Below are 17553 nucleotides of genomic sequence, written 5' to 3' on the forward strand. Positions count from 1 at the left end.
TTTTTCACTTTTCCGTATTTCAAATTTCTTTGAAAAATTTTAGACATATAAGGAAGTTGCAGTAATGGTACAAAGAATTTATGTGTACCCGTCACAACACAAATTCACCAAATGCTAACATTTTACCACACTTCTTTCTTTTTCTCTCTCTGTACATTATCATTTTTCTCCATTTAGCCATCTCTATCTATATATCAACCTGCCTAGTATATATTATCTCCCTATATATCTCTCTCACACATCGATTTTTTTTTTTTCTGAAACACTGATAGTAAGTTGCAGATAAGATGCCTCTTTAAATTCTTCAGTGTGTATTTCCTAAAATAAGATTATTCTTTTCCAGGACTAGCACAATGGCCCCAACCAGGAAATTAACACTGATACAATGTAATCTCCACTGCAGATCTCACTCAGTTTTCATTTGTACAGCTAGTATTCTCTTTTTGGTCCAGGATTCAGTCCAGGATCATACATTGATATATTTGTCATGCCTCTTTAGTTTCCTTTAAGCTTCAACAGGTACTCATTCTTTGTTTTCTTTCACTTCTGTATTGGTTTTCCACTCTGCTGTAACAGTTTACCATACAATTAGTGGTTTTAACAACACGAGTCTAGTGTCTTTTAGTTGTGTAAGCCAGAAGTCTGACATGGTCTGACTGGGCAAAAATTAAAGGAATGCAGGGCTGCATTCCTTTCTGGAGGCTCTATGGGATAACTTGTTTTCTTGCCTTTTCCAGCTTCTAGATGCCCCCTGCATTCCTTGAGGTGTGGTCCCTTCCTCCCTCTTCAAAGCCAGCAATGGCCAGTTGTGTTGAGTCCCTCTCAGATGGTTGCATCTTTCTGATGTTTCTTTATTGTCACATCTGACGCAGCTGGGGAAGGCAGTCTCTGTTTTGGGGCCTCATGTGATTAGGCTGGGCCCACCCAGGTAGTCCAGGATAATCTCCACACCTGGAAAGACCCTCTGGCCATGCAACGTAACCTATTCACAGTTTCCAGGTATTTGGGGGAGGGGAAAGCACATTATTCTGTCTACTTCTTCTACAACTTTGACATTTTTGCAGAATTTGGGTCAGTTGTTTTTTAGTCTGTCTCTTTTGGGGTTTGTCTGGTGTTTCCATATGACTAGATACAGGTTATGAGATTTTGGCAGGTGGTTGTGCTGTTGTGTTCTCAGTCCTGTTAATTGGGAGGCACGTGATGTAGATCCGTCCTATTACTGGTGATGCTATGGCCTTGGGTATCTTCACTAGGGTGGTATCTGCTTGTTTCTTCCCTGTAAAGTCACTGTTTTCCCTTTTGTATTTAATAAGTATCTCCTGGGCACATTCTTTGAGACTCTGTAAATATTCTGTTTCTTATCATACTTTCAGCCACTAATTTTAGCATCTTGGTTGATCATTCTTCACTTGAAACAGTGATTACTGTGGTGGTTGCCAAATGGTTACATTTTCTCATCTAATCTTTACAACCCTGACACAGGGAGTATTATCATCCTCATATTACAGATGGGAAAACTGGCTTACATAAATTAAGTAGCTTTCCTAAGGTCCTTCATCTAACGAGTGTGAAATATATGGTGGGACCTCAATGTGGAAGAGCCTCAGGACACTGTTAACTGACCTTTCCAGGTAGAAGGGTGGATGGCAGGATGCATGTTAGCTGTTCTTAGGAAAAAAATGGCAACGGTCGATGGACTTTGTTTGATATGATGCTGCATCAAGTTTGATCCATCTGTATTTTGGGGGAAAACCCTCACAATGACAAGTTCTAGGAAGAGAACAGTGGAAATAAAGTCATACTCAAAACTGCTGACTCTGAGGAAGGTCTTTCTCATGGAAAAGCAAGTGGCACTTCACCTAAGCCCCTGTGGGGGACCCTACATCACAGACCCCAGGCTCCCAGGCAGGGCTGGGTTGGAGAAGCCCTGTTAGAAAGCAGCCCTTCTGCTGCTTTTGGTATCGAAACCTCCCTGGAAGGGAGCCAGCGGGGGCTGGGGTGAGATTGGGTTTCCCACTCTAGTCGGCTGATGCCCTAAAGCCCCAGTGAATTTGTATTAAGCCCCTGGTTATCTTTCCCCACTGAGATCCCTTAACTGCCCTCAGCCAATCAAAGAGACATGACAAGCAAAAGACCATCTGGAGGGGTTTCCATGGTCAAGAACCCAAGGCCCATGTGAGCCTGGTTCTGGCTAAGGCTGTTTCCGGTGCCTCCAAGGCCGGCTCGCTTATCTGGGGAGAAGAGGCTGTCATTGCCAGGTTTCCCATAGGAGTGGCCCCAAGCACTCTCAGGCCGTTAAAAGAAAAAGGAATTTTAGTATTCTGCTTTCTTCTGGTTCTGTTCTCGCGACTCTGACCTTAATCGGGAACTCAACGCACAAACAGGAATAATTGGAAACAGGTGATTCTGGGATGGCGCCTGGAGAGTTCTGACTGCTGGGCTGTGGGTTTTCTGTTTCCCACACGAGACTGGGAATTAGGAGCTCAGGATTCTCTCATGGCTAATTCCGTGCAGCAGGTTAAGCCCTCTTACAGAGCTTTAACTTTCCCACCAGGGAACAGTATTTGATTTCCTTGTCAAAGTGTAGTAGTGCATCAGGACTGCTGTGCGATGTTCTCTGAGTGGCCCAGAACCAGGGGCTGCTGTGTAAATCCAGCAGCACTGCGTCTGCAGAACCGACGGCCACAGAGGGAACAATGCAGCCTCACACCGGAGACGCCCGACTGACGACTTTTCATTCTGAGCGCTGGTAAGTCCTGGGTCTCTATACACTGGCAGAGAAAACTGGCTGGATGGTTCCTGAACTTGATTAAAAGAAGCACAACAAAACACAAAGCTGACTGACTCATTTCTAGCTGTCTTTTATAAGTGACATCCTAAGATGAAGTGGACATTCCCAGAAGTAACAAGAAACCTAAGGCTAATGCCTGGAGTATCGTGCAGGCAAGGGCTGGGTAGCATTTAGAGGATGTTCAAGAATAGTTTGAGGGCCTTGGGCTCTAGTGTATTCAAAGTTCTCCAGAAGGAGCACTCTTTTAATAGCCTGGAGACTCAAGCGGCGCAGCTTTTCTCAATGATGTACTCTCTTACCTCGAGAGTTCTCTATAGGTGGAGCTTCATGCCTTGGTACCTAGCCCCTGGGTCTGGTACAGTTCCTGGCCCGCGGTGTTTACTAAGCACCGGTCGAATAAATATCCAAGAGATCACAGTTTCTCTGCTATCAACCTTAATGTCTCCTCTTGCAAATTTCATCCTTGTTTTCTTCTACCCAGTTGGAAGTTGAGTATAACAATTCGCTGTTAACGTATAGGGTTATGGCTTCTCTGCCTGCGGTCTTTCCTGCTCTAAAAGGTCACGTCCCAGTAGAATCAGCCACTTCTGGCCTCGAATGATCCAGCAGGGGTAGTAGGCTCTTGGCTCCATGCTGTCTCGGGACTTATGTCATGGATAGCTTGGCTCTTTCCTGTAATTTGAAATTATGAAAATGAGAGGGACTGCCGCCAGTGTGCAGGCCATGTAGACTTAGTGTCTGGAGTGGCTGTCCTGGGGCCCTGGCAGGCTGATGGACACATGTAGGAAGTGGTCTTCAGGGAGAGGAGAAGGGAGCAGGCATGCAGATTGGGAGCGGATGAGAGCTGTGTGGCCCCTGAGAGGGGGAGAACGTGGCCGGGTTCCCAAGGATACCGTGAATCCGACTGTACAAGGTCTCTTGGCTTCTGTAGCCTTACTTTAAATTCTTTCTCTTTGACCCGAGCTTATTTCAGTGAGAATCACTCTTGAGAATACTCTTAACATAGCCTGTTATCTCTATCTAAAGTGTAAATGGATGTTCATCCTAGCCCCTTTAGTTAGAACCTACATAAGCTCATAGCCAACTAAAATGAAATTTAAGTTGTCATTTTCTAAAACTTCCAAGTATCCTTTGTTCCTTTACTGTAGCTCCCCAGTGTTCTCATTCCTTCCTTGTCTCTAAATGGGTATCCTGAGCAGAACACGATTCTTCTAATAAAAGTCTGTGACACGTGCTGTTTAGAGCCAGAAGAGAACCTCAAAATCCCAGTGCATTTATGTCTTAGATATATTGCTGTCTTAGCTCCGGCTGCTCTCATAGATGGCATAGACTGAGTACCTAAACAACCAACATTTATTTCTCGAAGTGCTGGAGACTGGGAAGTCCACAGTCAAGGTGCCGGCTGATTTGGTGTCTGGGAAGAGCTCTCTTCCTGGTTTACAGACAGCTGCCTTCTTGTTCTGTTCACACGTGGCAGAGAGAGAAAAGGCTCTGTTCTCTTCCTGGGGGACACTAGTCTCCGCGTCATGGGCACCACCCTCATGACCTCACCTAAACCTTATATACATCTATTTTCCCTGGTAATTGTATTGTTATCTTTCTTGGCCACCCTTCTGCAAAGATCCTGTACACCCTGTCATTTCTTTTTTTTTTTTTTTTTTTTTTTTTGTCTTTTGTTGTTGTTGTTGTTGCTATTTCTTGGGCCGCTCCCGCGGCATATGGAGGTTCCCAGGCCAGGGGTCGAATCGGAGCTGTAGCCACCGGCCTACGCCAGAGCCACAGCAACGCGGGATCTGAGCCGCGTCTGCAACCTACACCACAGCTCACAGCAACACCGGATCGTTAACCCACTGAGCAAGGGCAGGGACCGAACCCGCAACCTCATGGTTCCTAGTCGGATTCATTAACCACTGCGCCACGACGGAAACTCCCGCCCTGTCATTTCTTATTCTGTTCAACCAAACGTTTAGCGACATGTGAGCTCCCACAATGCTTGTAAAATGATTTGTTTATCATTATAATGTTAATAATTCTATGTATTTTGAAGCCATGTTATTAAATATAGTTTATCATTATAACATCTTCCCTGTGAGTTTTTCCTTTATCACTCTATAGTGACCATCTTTTCCCCTGCTAATGCCTTTTGATTTAAAGTTTGTCTCATTTGATGTAGCTGTACAGCTTTCCTTTGGTTTGTATTTTTCTGGTATACCTTTTCTCTATTCCTGTATCTCTAACCTTTCTGTAATATTATGTTCTAGGCATATTTCTAATAAAAGCATAACTAGATTTTGACTTTTAAAAAGTAGTCTGAGACACTTTCTTTTACTTGGTAGATCTCCATCTATTGTGATTAAAGATTTACTTTTTTTTTTAACTTGCCTTTTTATTTTTCTTTGCTTTAGCTTTCCTTCCTTTCACTCTATTGGTTAGTTTTCTTTATTTTCTTCCTCCCTACACCTCAGTTTCTTTGGAAGCTAGACATCTTATTTCTATTCTTTTTCTGGTTACCTTACTGGTTTAAAATGTAACCTGATACTTTGTATTCATGTTAAGTATTATATTTAAATACTTTTTGACTAATAACTTAATACCTAATAAATACTTTAGACTGTTTTAACTTCAATTACCCCTCTCATCTTTCATGATATTTATGTACAGTAACTTAGTTTTCCCTTATTTTCATCCCTCTGTGGCATTACTATCAGTGTCACTGATTATCCTAGTCATAGTTTCTTTAGAAATACTCATGTTGGAGTTCCCGTCGTGGCGAAGTGGTTAATGAATCCGACTAGGAACCATGAGGTTGCGGGTTTGATCCCTGCCCTTGCTCAGTGGGTTAACGATCCGGCGTTGCCGTGAGCTGTGCTGTAGGTTGCAGACGCGGCTCGGATCCTGAGTTGCTGTGGCTCTGGCATAGGCTGGCAGCTACAGCTCCGATTAGACCCCTAGCCTGGGAACCTCCATATGCCGCGGAAGCGGCCCAAGAAATGGCAAAAAGACAAAAAAAAAAAAAAAGAAATACTCATGTATTTACTAATTTCTTTGCCCAATTTTTGCATTTCAGTCTTTTCTTCTATATTCAGTTTCTTTCCTTGCTGAAGTAGTACCTTAGTTTTTTGTTGTTGTTGTTGTTTTTGCTTTTTCTAGGGCTGCACCCATGGCATATGGAGGTTCCTAGGCTAGGGATCTAATTGGAGCTGTTGCTGCTGGCCTACGCCACAGCCACAGCAACACAGGATATGAGCCACATCTGTGACCTACACCACAGCTCATGGCAATGCCAGATCCTTAACCTACTGAGCGAGGCCAGGGATTGAACCTGAAACCTCATGGTTCCTAGTCAGATTTGTTAACCACTGAGCCATGACGGGGACTCTGTGTTTTTGTAAGTGAAGTTTTGTTAATAAAAAAAGTGTCTATCTTAGTTTGTCTGAAAATGCCCTTATTTGTCCCCATTCTTCAGTTATAGTTTGGTTGGGTTTAGAATTCTAAGATGACATTTTTTTTCTCCTAGCACTTTGAAAACTTATCGCGTTGTCTTCTGGGTTCTGTTGCAGTTATGAAGTCTGTTGTCAGCTTAATTACTGTTCCTTAATTACTTTTGAAACATGCAAAAAGTTCCTGGGCCAGAAATTGAACCCTTGCCACGGTAGTAACCAAAGCCACAGCAGTGACAATGCTGGATCCTTAATCCACTGAGCCACCAGGAAACTCCTATGACCAATGATTTTAAATATACTCATTCATAAAATCTCCATCTGATTCTGCCATCTAAAGTTCTTGGGGATTCATTATGCATTTTTTTGTGTGTTTGTTGACCTTTCCTCTCCATAGCGGATTTAGTCATTATGTATCTTTAAATTCTAGATTATGTGCATATCTTTGTTGGGGTTATCTGTGAATTTCTCTATGGCTTGAGCTTGGGATCCGCTCCTTCAGAGTAGTTTTGAGGTTGCTTTTTACCAGGCACATTAAAGATATTAGCATTTCAGAAACATTTTCATCTTGATGTTTTAGCATGAAGGTTTCTGGACCACATAAGCCTATAAATTTAAGTGAAAGAGTGGAGCAAGAGCTGGTGCATTGTTGCAGATTCTCAGGATAGTCTTTTTTTTTTTTTTTTTTTTTTTTAGTCAAAACTCAGGTCAATAATTATAAGCTTCCTTGGTGTTTCTCTGGGCCAATGGATGAATTTTCCCCTGACCCCAATTATCCTTTCATTGAGAATGTAGTCATTTGAAAGTCCTGGCTTCATTGAGGGGTTTCAGTTCTTTCAGTCTTGTTGGAGGCTAAGATCTCATTGTTCATGCCTGTGAAACATTATAAACAAAGCCTCTTGGTTTGGTTTGAACAACTCCTGCTCTGACACAGATGACTTTGACTTTCTGATTTCTAATTTCCAGTTCATTTCTATCCCTTGTGTAGTTCCTCTACTTTATTCTAAGTTCAGCTACCCTTCTTTAAGAATACTTGCTAAACTCCATCTGCCTATGAAAGCATTTTTTTTTTAAGTGGAGGGTTTTCAGATTGTTCCTTCCATCTTATAGCTAGAAATGGAATTATAACTATTGTTTCCTATGTGTCAGCACCGAACTTTTGTGTTGTAATATCATTTAGGCTAGAGAGAAACATTTGGTAAATAAAGTGCAAAATCATATTGTCAGTCAACTCTGTACAAATTACTGTGCTATGAGAAGTGAAGCCCCCCAATTACTTATGTATAATCTTAGAATGTGCCTTGGTACTATTACTATTCTCTATGACTGGAGTAATAATATAGAGATGTTATGACAAAATAGTGATTTCAGTAACTCATAATCAAGATGTGTTGCCAGTATATGACCTAAAACTTGTATATATAACATAATACAAATATATTTAAAAGTTGTCAGTTATTTTGCGATAGTGTATGACTTCCCTTTGACACTTTCCCAAAGTGTGTTCCTTAGTATTCTGGTTCCTCAAGATAGCTTACCAAAGAAGATACCATGGGTAAATAAATTTGGAAAATCCTTCATTTAATACCTCTTTTGGGTGAGCTTAAGCATACCACCATACAAAACTCACTGATAAGTCTTGAGGTAAAGAAGTCAATTCTTTTTTTTTCCCCTTCTTTTTAGGGCCACACCCATGGCATTTGAAAGTTCCCAGGCTAGGGGTAGAATTAGAGGTGCAGATGACAGCCTACACCACAGCCACAGCAACACCAGATCTGAGCTGTGTCTGGGACCTATACCACAGCTCAAGGCAACGCGGGATCCTTAACCCACTGAGTGAGGCCAGAATCGAGCCCAAATCTTCACGGATACTAGTCAGATTTGTTACCACTGAGCCACAACAGGAACTCCAAGGACAGGCATTTTTTGAGGGCAGGCGTACAAATAAGCTATGTTAATGGGCTTTAGTTAAATGAGGAACAAGGTAAAAGGCTGAGAAAAAAGTCATGGATTAGACTGTGTGCTTCTGCAGAAAATTAAAGAGGATAATTGTAAGGAAGACCCTGGAAAATACAGGCTATAAAGTGTCACATGTAGTCTAGGCTGTGGGCCATTGCTTCTCTGGGATCACCGACGACTTGCGGAAGAACAGGGCATTCTTAGTTCCAGTTCAGCCGGAACATATAGTACCAAGAGATGATACCATTAATTGTGCTTAGAGTCACAGAAATCCAACTGCTATTAACCTTTTTTTTTTTTTTTTTTTTTTTTTTTTAAGAATGGTAGTCTGATCAGCCTTTAAAGGGCAGAAGTTCAAGTTGAAGCTTTCCCTGTGTATCTTTATTATGTCTGTACCATTCTTTGTATGCACGTGTCTTTCGTCCTAGTTATGTGGCTGCTTGGGCACATGACTGAGTGAGCATGTGTGTGTGTCTGTGAGAGAGAGGGAGCTAGACATATCCACGGAGACAGGGAAAGAGGGGAAGAAAAAGAGAGAGATGGAGGGAGAGGAGCTGGCATTGCAGGCTGCTTGCACTCCCCTGTGTTTCCCCTCTCTGGCTCTTCATTTCCTTCTCATTCTTCCTTGTGTTTGACTTGATCTCCATCTCTGCCCCGGGAAAGATCGCTGTGTTTTCCTTAGAGAGATCCTTGATTCCCTTCCCCGATTCTGGTCCAGTGGCCCTTGCTAGAGGAAACGCTCCTCACTTAGCAGCCTAGCCTGACAGGGAAGGGACAATGGGGAGACGCAGACAGTTCTGTGCCCGGCTTGCCTGGGTGGAGGGGAGTTCAGCAGGCAATAGCAGGTCTCTGACCGGCACCCAGTTCAGCGGGCTTGTCTGTTGATGCCACTACTACAATCTCATCTTCATTCAGAAAGAGCTCGAATGGAGCTTCTTGTCTGTGTTCTTGAAATTGTGTGTGGTAGCTCCAAGTCAGTTTTCAGTAAAGGGTTAGTTATTAGGGTCTTCGGGCATAGCCTCCCCCAAAGGCTTCCTTCATCCATGAGATTTGAGGACCTGTATTAAGTCTCAGGGCCTAGCTGCCCTCCCAGCCACGGATTTCCCCAGGCTCCAGCATCCTTACAGAGCTGACCACCTCGAGGCCAAGAGGGATGGAAGCAAGGGGAAGTGTGTGTAATTCTGGAGCTGAGAGGTGGCCGAGCCGGCTGTAATAAAGCTGTCTGTTAGGAAGTTATCTTTCATATACAATTGCTTCCCCTAAGCTCTTAAGCACATTAACTGCACCTGTAATTATATACACCTCAGAAAATGCATAAAAGCTGCCTTCTTTGCCAGACTAAATAAAACTGCAGTCTCCTTCATATCCTTTACTGCCTACTACACCTTAACATTGGGGGGGTGGGGGGCGGGAAGGGAAAAGAAATGAGAGAAAAGAGAAAAGGCAATTGCCCATTAGAGAGTTGCTCATAAGTGAACTTTGTCTCTCGTTTGCAGCATTAATTTTGCTCGGTGTGAACTGCACTTGACACCCCTCAGAGGGCTGCAGAGTCCCGGCCACTCTTGCTGGCCTGCACAGCTGTTTGCTGCCCCTTTGCATTTCCGACAGTATGTGAAACAACGACAGCGTTTGCTGTGACTCCCAGGAATAGCTTTGCATCAGGGTGGAAGAGCACGTATGATTTTCTCGGAGAGTCTATCTTTTCTTTTCCGCTGACCTACTTTCTTGCATTTGACTATTTTGCACCATTCGGTACTAATGAGCCTGAACCCCCCGCTAAGATCTCCCTTATGCCATCCCGACCTCCTCCTCCCCTCGGGTAGATCTTTCTCAGGTATTCTTGGGGGGCTATAGGGAAAAGACATTTTCCGAATCTGGGCTCCTCAGGCGTAATCCCTTCCAGCTGGGGTTTATCCACCTACAACAGGGCATAGCCGTGGAGACAAATCTGGCCCAGTAGCCAGACACACTTCTCACGCTAGGAGAAAGTAGATAATGGGCAGTGACTTACCATCGCCTACTTTCAAAACCTACTTTAATATAAACCGTTCCTTGTACAGTGTCAGTAGAATTAATTGGCTGGTAATCCACAGGAGACGTGCAGATCGCCTACAGTTTATTTTATGAGTCCTCCAGGATCAATTTCATGTTTGAATGACTATTCCTATCATATATTTACATACACAGTTGTCCTTTGTATTCTGAGATGACTTGGTTGCCTTTTTACTCCCCAGGCATACTCTTTCTGGAAAAGAAAGGCAGAAGTGTTACCTGAAGCCCTTTAGGAAATTAGCAAATATTTATCCAGCACCTAATATGTGGAGACCGGCTGTGGAAGGAACCTAAAAGACGCAGAAAGGCAAAGTGTCTGCCCTTGGGAATCTTGGAATCCCCCTGGGGGCAGGCGCGTGTGTACACACACATACACAGACACACACACACACACACTAAACAGACTGGCAGCATTAGCAGACAACATAATAGCAAGGGCAGAATAACAACATTTGCGTTGAAATAGAGACCAGGTGGGCTGCAGAGCAGGGGAAAGTGGTGTGAACCTCCCCCAGGGGCCAGTGGACTCTTCCTCTTGTGTTAACCCATCACAGGGAAAAACTACTAATTAGAAAAAAATTCATAGCCCTGGTACCTCGCTTGTCTTTGGGAAGTTTTTTTTCGTTTTTAACGCCCCATTCCTGGACCTCTGTCCAGCTGATCTGGGAAATGGGCGAAGGGAGCTGCGGGCGTCAGTTGCATGAGGAGTGTGAATTTAATACTGTAATTTACAAGACTTCGAAGTTCATGCTCTCTGAAGAGTAAAAAGGCCCAGGAAGACCTGAAGAGGTGGGAGGCCAGTCAGGCCGGGGTGGGGAGGTGGTAGAAGTGGTGGGTGTTGGTGGAGCGGGGCCTCTGGCAGAGGGACCCCAGGTTGGTGGGAGGGAGCTGCTCCGCAGGGTAAAGACATCTCAGGGAGAAGTGGGGAAAGGGATTTGGGGGAAATTTGCTCCTTGCATGTCATGCGAGGCCCCCTTTGGGGACTCCTTTAGAGTCATCAGTAAAAGTGCGGCTTTGCAAGGATTTTCGGAGTCCGGTTTATGTTTCTTTGTGGTGTGTGTGGCAGAACGCCAGGCGAGCGCTGGAGAGAAGGGAGGCCCCTCCTGAGGCCCAGCTGCTTTAGAAGGAGAAGCTGTTTCATTTTGTATTTGAGCTGAGAAAAAAGGGAATGAAATGAACTTAAAATTTTGATGACATGCTGGATCCCCTGTTCCATTTGGCTGTTGGGCTTGTCGTTCGGGATGTGGACGTGTTTGTAGGCTCGTCACTCATCCAGTCCTTCATTGTGCATTGATCGAGGGCCTTCGGCGTGGCAGGTCCTGTTCCAGGCTCTGGCAGTGCAGAGTGAGGGAAGGAGTTCATGCTCTTGTGGGGAAAGTTCTCCTGTTGGAGTTGGAAGCAGGTGTTTTTCTGCTTTGGCAGATCTTAAGACCATTCAGATGTGACTCAAACTTCATGCCTGTTATCGACAACGTTTAGTTAATCAATGCTGGAACAAACAAGTCTTGCGAAGCAGTTCTGAAACACAGGTTGCACTGGGTGTTGGTCTTTCCCTGCATCAGAATCATCCGAGATGCCTTTTAAAAACGCAGAAACCCGGTTCCCCAACCCCAGAGCCTGATTCAGAAGGACGAGGGTAGGGCTGGAGAATGTGTATTTAAAAAAAAAAAAAAAATCCCAAATGATTCTTTTTGTACGATAAGCTTTGATTACATACATACTTCTGAAATTCCCATTTGGTACAGTTGCATCCTCATCCTGTTCTCAGGCCCAGCCCCTTTCCTCCTGAGTTTCTGTAACCTTACATGTATAGAGTTATGCTGATAGAAAAATATATAGTATTGTTTTATGGGCATATTGTTTATATAAATGGGAGCATTCTTTCCATGTGGACCTTTCCAAGCCTCCCTTTTTTCTTTTTCTTTTTTTAAGATAATGACCAGGTATGTGGATGGAAACATGGCTTATTCTGACCCAGAGCAGCTGGAGAGAGTCAGGGTCTTGGGAACCAGTATCTTTGCTTCCTCTGTCATGAGGGCAGTGGCCCTGCCACACCTGGCAGCAGCTTGCCCTTGGTGTTCTCAGTGATGTTGGTGGCGGGGCAGCTTCACCTGGCTGGCTTGACTCCCTGACTTGGGATGCTGTCAGCTGCATCCTCCTTCCAGCCTGCTCTGGGCCATCTCTTCCCACATTTCAGGCTCCAAGATGGCCCATTCTCTCTCCACTCAGGGCCTCTTTGCTAAAACTGCAAACTGCCACACTCTCCCTGATGCCCAGCAGGGAACCTTAAGGAATACAGACGGTCCTTTCCTAAGACAGTAGCCTGTTTTTTTTTTTTTTTTTTTTTTTTTTTTTTTGTCTTTTTGCCATTTCTTGGGCCACTCTCGCGAGTACCCTATTCTTTAAGGTTGATTGCTTGCGCAGAAATCCCTAGTGCATGTCAAAAGCCAAAGTCTTTCTCTGGGCATTCTTGTGGTACCAGATCCTAACCATCCTCCACGCAGACCCGTGCTTCAAGTGGGGCAGGCTAGGGGTATGTGCTTGGAAAGATGGTAAGTGCGTGACTCATTTAAAAGTATTGCCCCTACTCATCTCATAAATATGTTGTCTAGTCTTTTTTCATTGGATTGTGTGACTGATGATCAAAAGTTAGCTGGAGTGTTCATTGCATTTTTCACCTCTTTTCAAGTGAACGTACATGAAGGCAGTTCTTGGCCAAAGACTAGGAGAGCCTCCCCTCTCCTAGCCAGGGCCCCAGTTTTTTGTTTTTGCCTTACCTGTGGCATGTGGAAATTCCCAGGCCAGGGCTGGAACCTGCACCACAGCAGTGACCTGAGCCACTACAGTGACAACATTGGATTCTAAGCCCACTACACTGCAAGGGAGCTCCAAGCCATGCCCTCAAATAATTAATCTGTTCTTTTTATAGTTTAATCAGGAAATGATTCAGAAACCCAAGAGGCTGACATCAGTCAAAAATCCTTCACAACAGCTCCCTTTATTTTCTGCTTAAGAAAATATGGGGTAATTGTGGTGAACATACCATAAGGTGACTTCCACTGAGTCACATCTTTGCATAATCCCCTGTCCTTGAGTGTTCATGGAAACTGTGACTTGCCTCTGGCCCATAAAGTGGCAAAGAAGATGAGCTGTCACTCCTGTTATGTTATATTGGTAAAGATGAGCCAGTTTTTAATTAAGGTCCCAAATCAGTTGATTTTGAATTAATAAAAGAATGATTCTGGGTGGGCCTGACTTAAGCAGGCAAAAGCCCCCGAAGAAGGGTCTGGGACCCTCCTTGAGGTCAGAGACTCTCCCTCCTCACTTTGAAGAAGCAAGTTCCCATTAGTTCTGCAGCTGCAAGGAGGCAATTCTGCCAGCAAACCAGGGGCACCTGGAAGTAAATCTTTCCATAGTCGAGGCTCTGCTGAAATGTAGCCCCATTGACATCTTGTTTGCAACCTTGTGAGACCCTGAGCAGAGGAACCAGCTACCCTTTGGTGTAGTCCTGACATAGAGAATCTGTGATATAGTAAATGCGTGTTGTTTGAAGCCACTGGGTTTGTGTTCATTTGTTGGTCAGCAGCAGATAACTAGTGTAGTAATAATTAGTTGCCACTCATCCTGGTTCCTCAGCCCTCTGTTGGTGAGGTTTCTCCTGCCTTCCCTCATTCCCTTCCTTCTTTCCTTCCATCCTTTCTCCCTTTCTTTTCAGGATTGAGGAATAAGGAGACCGAGCTTAGCCAAGTTCTGTGGATGGAAACTGGTCACTTCAGTGTGATATGAATTCACCTAAAAAAAAAGACTTTACTATTTAGAGCAGTTGCAGGGTTTGGTGTAGGCATAAGTTTTTTTTTTTGTTTTTGTTTTTTGCCATTGCCATTCTTTTTTTTTTTCTTTTTTTTTTTTTTTTTAATTTTCCCACTGTACAGCAAGGGGGTCAGGTTATCCTTACATGTATACATTACAATTACATTATTTCCCCCACCCTTTGTTCTGTTGCAACATGAGTATCTAGACATAGTTCTCAATGCTATTCAGCAGGATCTCCTTGTAAATCTATTCTAAGTTGTGTCTGATAAGCCCAAGCTCCTGATCCCTCCCACTCCCTCCCCCTCCCATCAGGAAGCCACAAGTCTCTTCTCCAAGTCCATGATTTTCTTTTCTGAGGAGATGTTTATTTGTGCTGGATATTAGATTCCAGTTATAAGTGATATCATATGGTATTTGTCTTTGTCTTTCTGGCTCATTTCGCTCAGGATGAGATTCTGTAGTTCCATCCATGTTGCTGCAAATGGCATTATGTCATTCTTTTTTATGGCTGAGTAATATTCCATTGTGTATATATACCACCTCTTCCGAATCCAATCATCTGTCGATGGACATTTAGATTGTTTCCATGTCTTGGCTATTGTGAATAGTGCTGCAATGAACATGCGGGTGCACGTGTCTCTTTTAAGTAGAGTTTTGTCTGGATAGATGCCCAAGAGTGGGATTGCGGGGTCATATGGAAGTTGTATGTATAGATTTCTAAGGTATCTCCAAACTGTTCTCCATAGTGGCTGTACCAGTTGACATTCCCACCAGCAGTGCAGGAGGGTTCCCTTTTCTCCACAGCCCCTCCAGCACTTGTTATTTGTGGATTTATTAATGATGGCCATTCTGACTGGTGTGAGGTGGTATCTCATGGTAGTTTTGATTTGCATTTCTCTTATAATCAGCGATGTTGAGCATTTTCTCATGTGTTTGCTGGCCATCTGTATATCTTCTTTGGAGAAATGTCTATTCAGGTCTTTTGCCCATTTTTCCATTGATTGATCGGTTTTTTTTGCTGTTGGGTTGTATAAGTTGTTTATATATTCTAGAGATTAAGCCCTTGTCCGTTGCATCATTTGAAACTATTTTCTCCCATTCTGTAAGTTGTCTTTTTGTTTTCTTTTTGGTTTCCTTTGCTGTGCAAAAGCTTTTCAGTTTGATGAGGTCCCATGGGTTTATTTTTGCTCTAGTTTCTCTTGCTTTGGGAGACTGACCTGAGAAAATATTCATGATGTTGATGTCAGAGAGTGTTTTGCCTATGTTTTCTTCTAGGAGTTTGATGGTGTCCTGTCGTATATTTAAGTCTTTCAGTGTAGGCATAAGTTTTAACTTCATTTAGGTACATACCAAGGGGTAGAATTGCCGGATCACATGGCAATAGTATGTTTAGCTTTGTAAGAAACTGTTGAGCTGTCCTCCAAGGTGGCTGTGCACTTGGCATTCCCACCAGCAATGAAGGGGCATTCCTGTTGTTCTACATCCTTACCAGCATTTGGTGTTGTCAGTGTATTGGATTTTTGCTCTTCTGACAGATGTGTGGCGGTACGTCCTGGTCACTTTACCTTGTATTTCCCTCGTGGCATATGATGTGGAGCATCTTTACTCACTTCTTTTTTATATCTGAGATGGTTGCCAGTGTTGAAATCCATTTGTGACTTTTCCTTTCACCTCTGGGACTCTGAGAAGTGGGCTTTCTCTGTTCTCCAGTGAAAATGTTACAAAGCAGCAAGCGTGAGTAAGATCTGTTATAAGAGAGCAGGTTAACAATTGGTGGAACATCTTCATATTTTGTTCCTATTCTTTATTGTAATTTATAGAAATTTTCTTTGGAAAATCTGATGATGTGGGCCTGACAGTTGCAAGTGAAGGAAGGATTGGTGAGTGGACAAATTAGCTCTTAGGACAAGGTTCTCCAAAGGCTTCCCACATGGGAATGAGCAACAAAGGTGGTGTCTGATGAAATTGCTTTCCTTACAGGTTTCCTTTTCTGGTGGGCATGAGCGAACTGACAGGACTTTGTGGTTATCTGCTGACCCAGTGTTTTCTTGCCCAGTCATCTTAGTGTCCATACCAGGGAGCTGGGTCAAATGAGGCAGCTGCTCATCCAGAGAGTCAGAAATCAGCTCAGCACTCCCTCTGGGCTGCAGAAACATAGCACAGACTACTGGATTGGTTAGCTTAGTTGTGGTGTTAAAGACTAGGGCAAGAAATCACGTTGATCTCCTTTACAGGGGATATATTTTTCCTCTATTTTACAGTTTTAAAATTAAGACGTTATAAAGTGTCCAGAGCTCTGGCAATGGTACAGGTTAGTAGGCTGCACCATTTCCTAGTCTTAAAATAACACTGGCTAAGCTTTGTGACAAATGGTCTAACTCCTGCTTAAATGATGACCTTGTGACTGGAGACACGAACAATTGAGGATAGCTAGGCTGACTTTTCCCACGTTTCGTTCTCTGAGCTTGAAAAGAGACTAAATAATTGTAGGAGGTCACATCGGAAATAAATGTTGGCAATGAGGACACAGCTCACCTGTTTACTGTTAGAGCTGGTGGGCCCCAAGGTTTTGCACGTTGCAAGTATACTCTGCATAAAACTCTTCGATGACATAAGGGCTTAGGCACACATTTTGCTTGTCCATGGACATATTTTTGCTTCAGAAGAGCCAGTTAAGCATAGCAGATGGAACAAATGTGTTTATAGCCACTTCCTCTGAAAATTGCATTAAAATGATGATAAAGGCAGAGGAAAGGCCCAAACTCACAGGACAGTGAGGGCAGCAGAGGGTACAAGCTACAGACAACCACATTTTGAAGGCTCTATGTCAGATGGCTAGTGGTCACTGATTTTGCAGACGTGAGCTGGCCAAGGGAGAAACCCAGGCACAGGCTGAGTTGAGCCACGGACCCAAGGAAGTATTAGCAGTTGGAGTTTCCAGCAACTTCTTGGAGGTGCAGGTGGAGACAAAACCAGGATTGGTTGAAAATCTTTCTCTGAAGCCATTAGAACTCTCCTGATACAGTCCTTCTCTTCTCCCACAGGGAGTCGAGTTGCCGCTCTTTCTTGAGCAGAAGGCAAGAGTTCTGAGGCAAAGTGGAGGACTTGGACAAGGGCGCCAGCTCAGCTGAAGGCAGGGCCACAGCAAAAGCAGGGAACCCAGGACGAGTCAACCTAATGACTACCGCGTGGGCTCCTCTTCCCCACTGTGGTGGTCCATGCCCTGAGAAGCTTCTGTTGGGGGGGCTGCTTCTTCTCTGATGCCTGTTGGCCTGATAAACGGAGGGCCTGGGCTTTGGGGTCAGGTAGATCCAGCTTTCTTCTTAGCTGTGCATCTCCCTAGCTCTGTGAGATGATAGATGTTTACTAAACTTATTGTGGAAATAATTTCATGATGTATGTAAGTCAGATCGCTGTGCTGTGCACCTTAAACTTATACAGTGCTGTATGCCAGTTATATCTCAATAAAATTTAAAAAAAAGATGCAATCATTCTGAA

At 43.8% G+C, this 17553-nt stretch overlaps 1 long non-coding RNA gene across 6 annotated transcripts in view; it reads left to right on the top strand.

Annotated features, from left to right (window-relative positions):
- The window catches only part of LOC102161179 (uncharacterized), a 708589-nt gene that overhangs the window by 77316 nt on the left and 613720 nt on the right, over nucleotides 1–17553 (top strand). Inside the window, exon 1 of one of the 6 annotated variants that reach the window (XR_014844209.1) lies at nucleotides 2248–2749. The exons of the other annotated variants lie outside the window; for them this stretch is intronic. This is a non-coding gene — a long non-coding RNA (uncharacterized LOC102161179). Of the gene's footprint in view, nucleotides 1–2247; nucleotides 2750–17553 lie in introns of those variants that run through there. 6 annotated transcript variants of the gene reach the window in all.

The sequence above is a fragment of the Sus scrofa genome, chromosome 1, assembly GCF_054392235.1.
Source record: "Sus scrofa isolate SSC_HxYL_T2T_F1_AM1 chromosome 1, Sscrofa_HxYL_maternal_Yorkshire_Landrace_v2.0, whole genome shotgun sequence".
NCBI lineage: Eukaryota > Metazoa > Chordata > Mammalia > Artiodactyla > Suidae > Sus > Sus scrofa.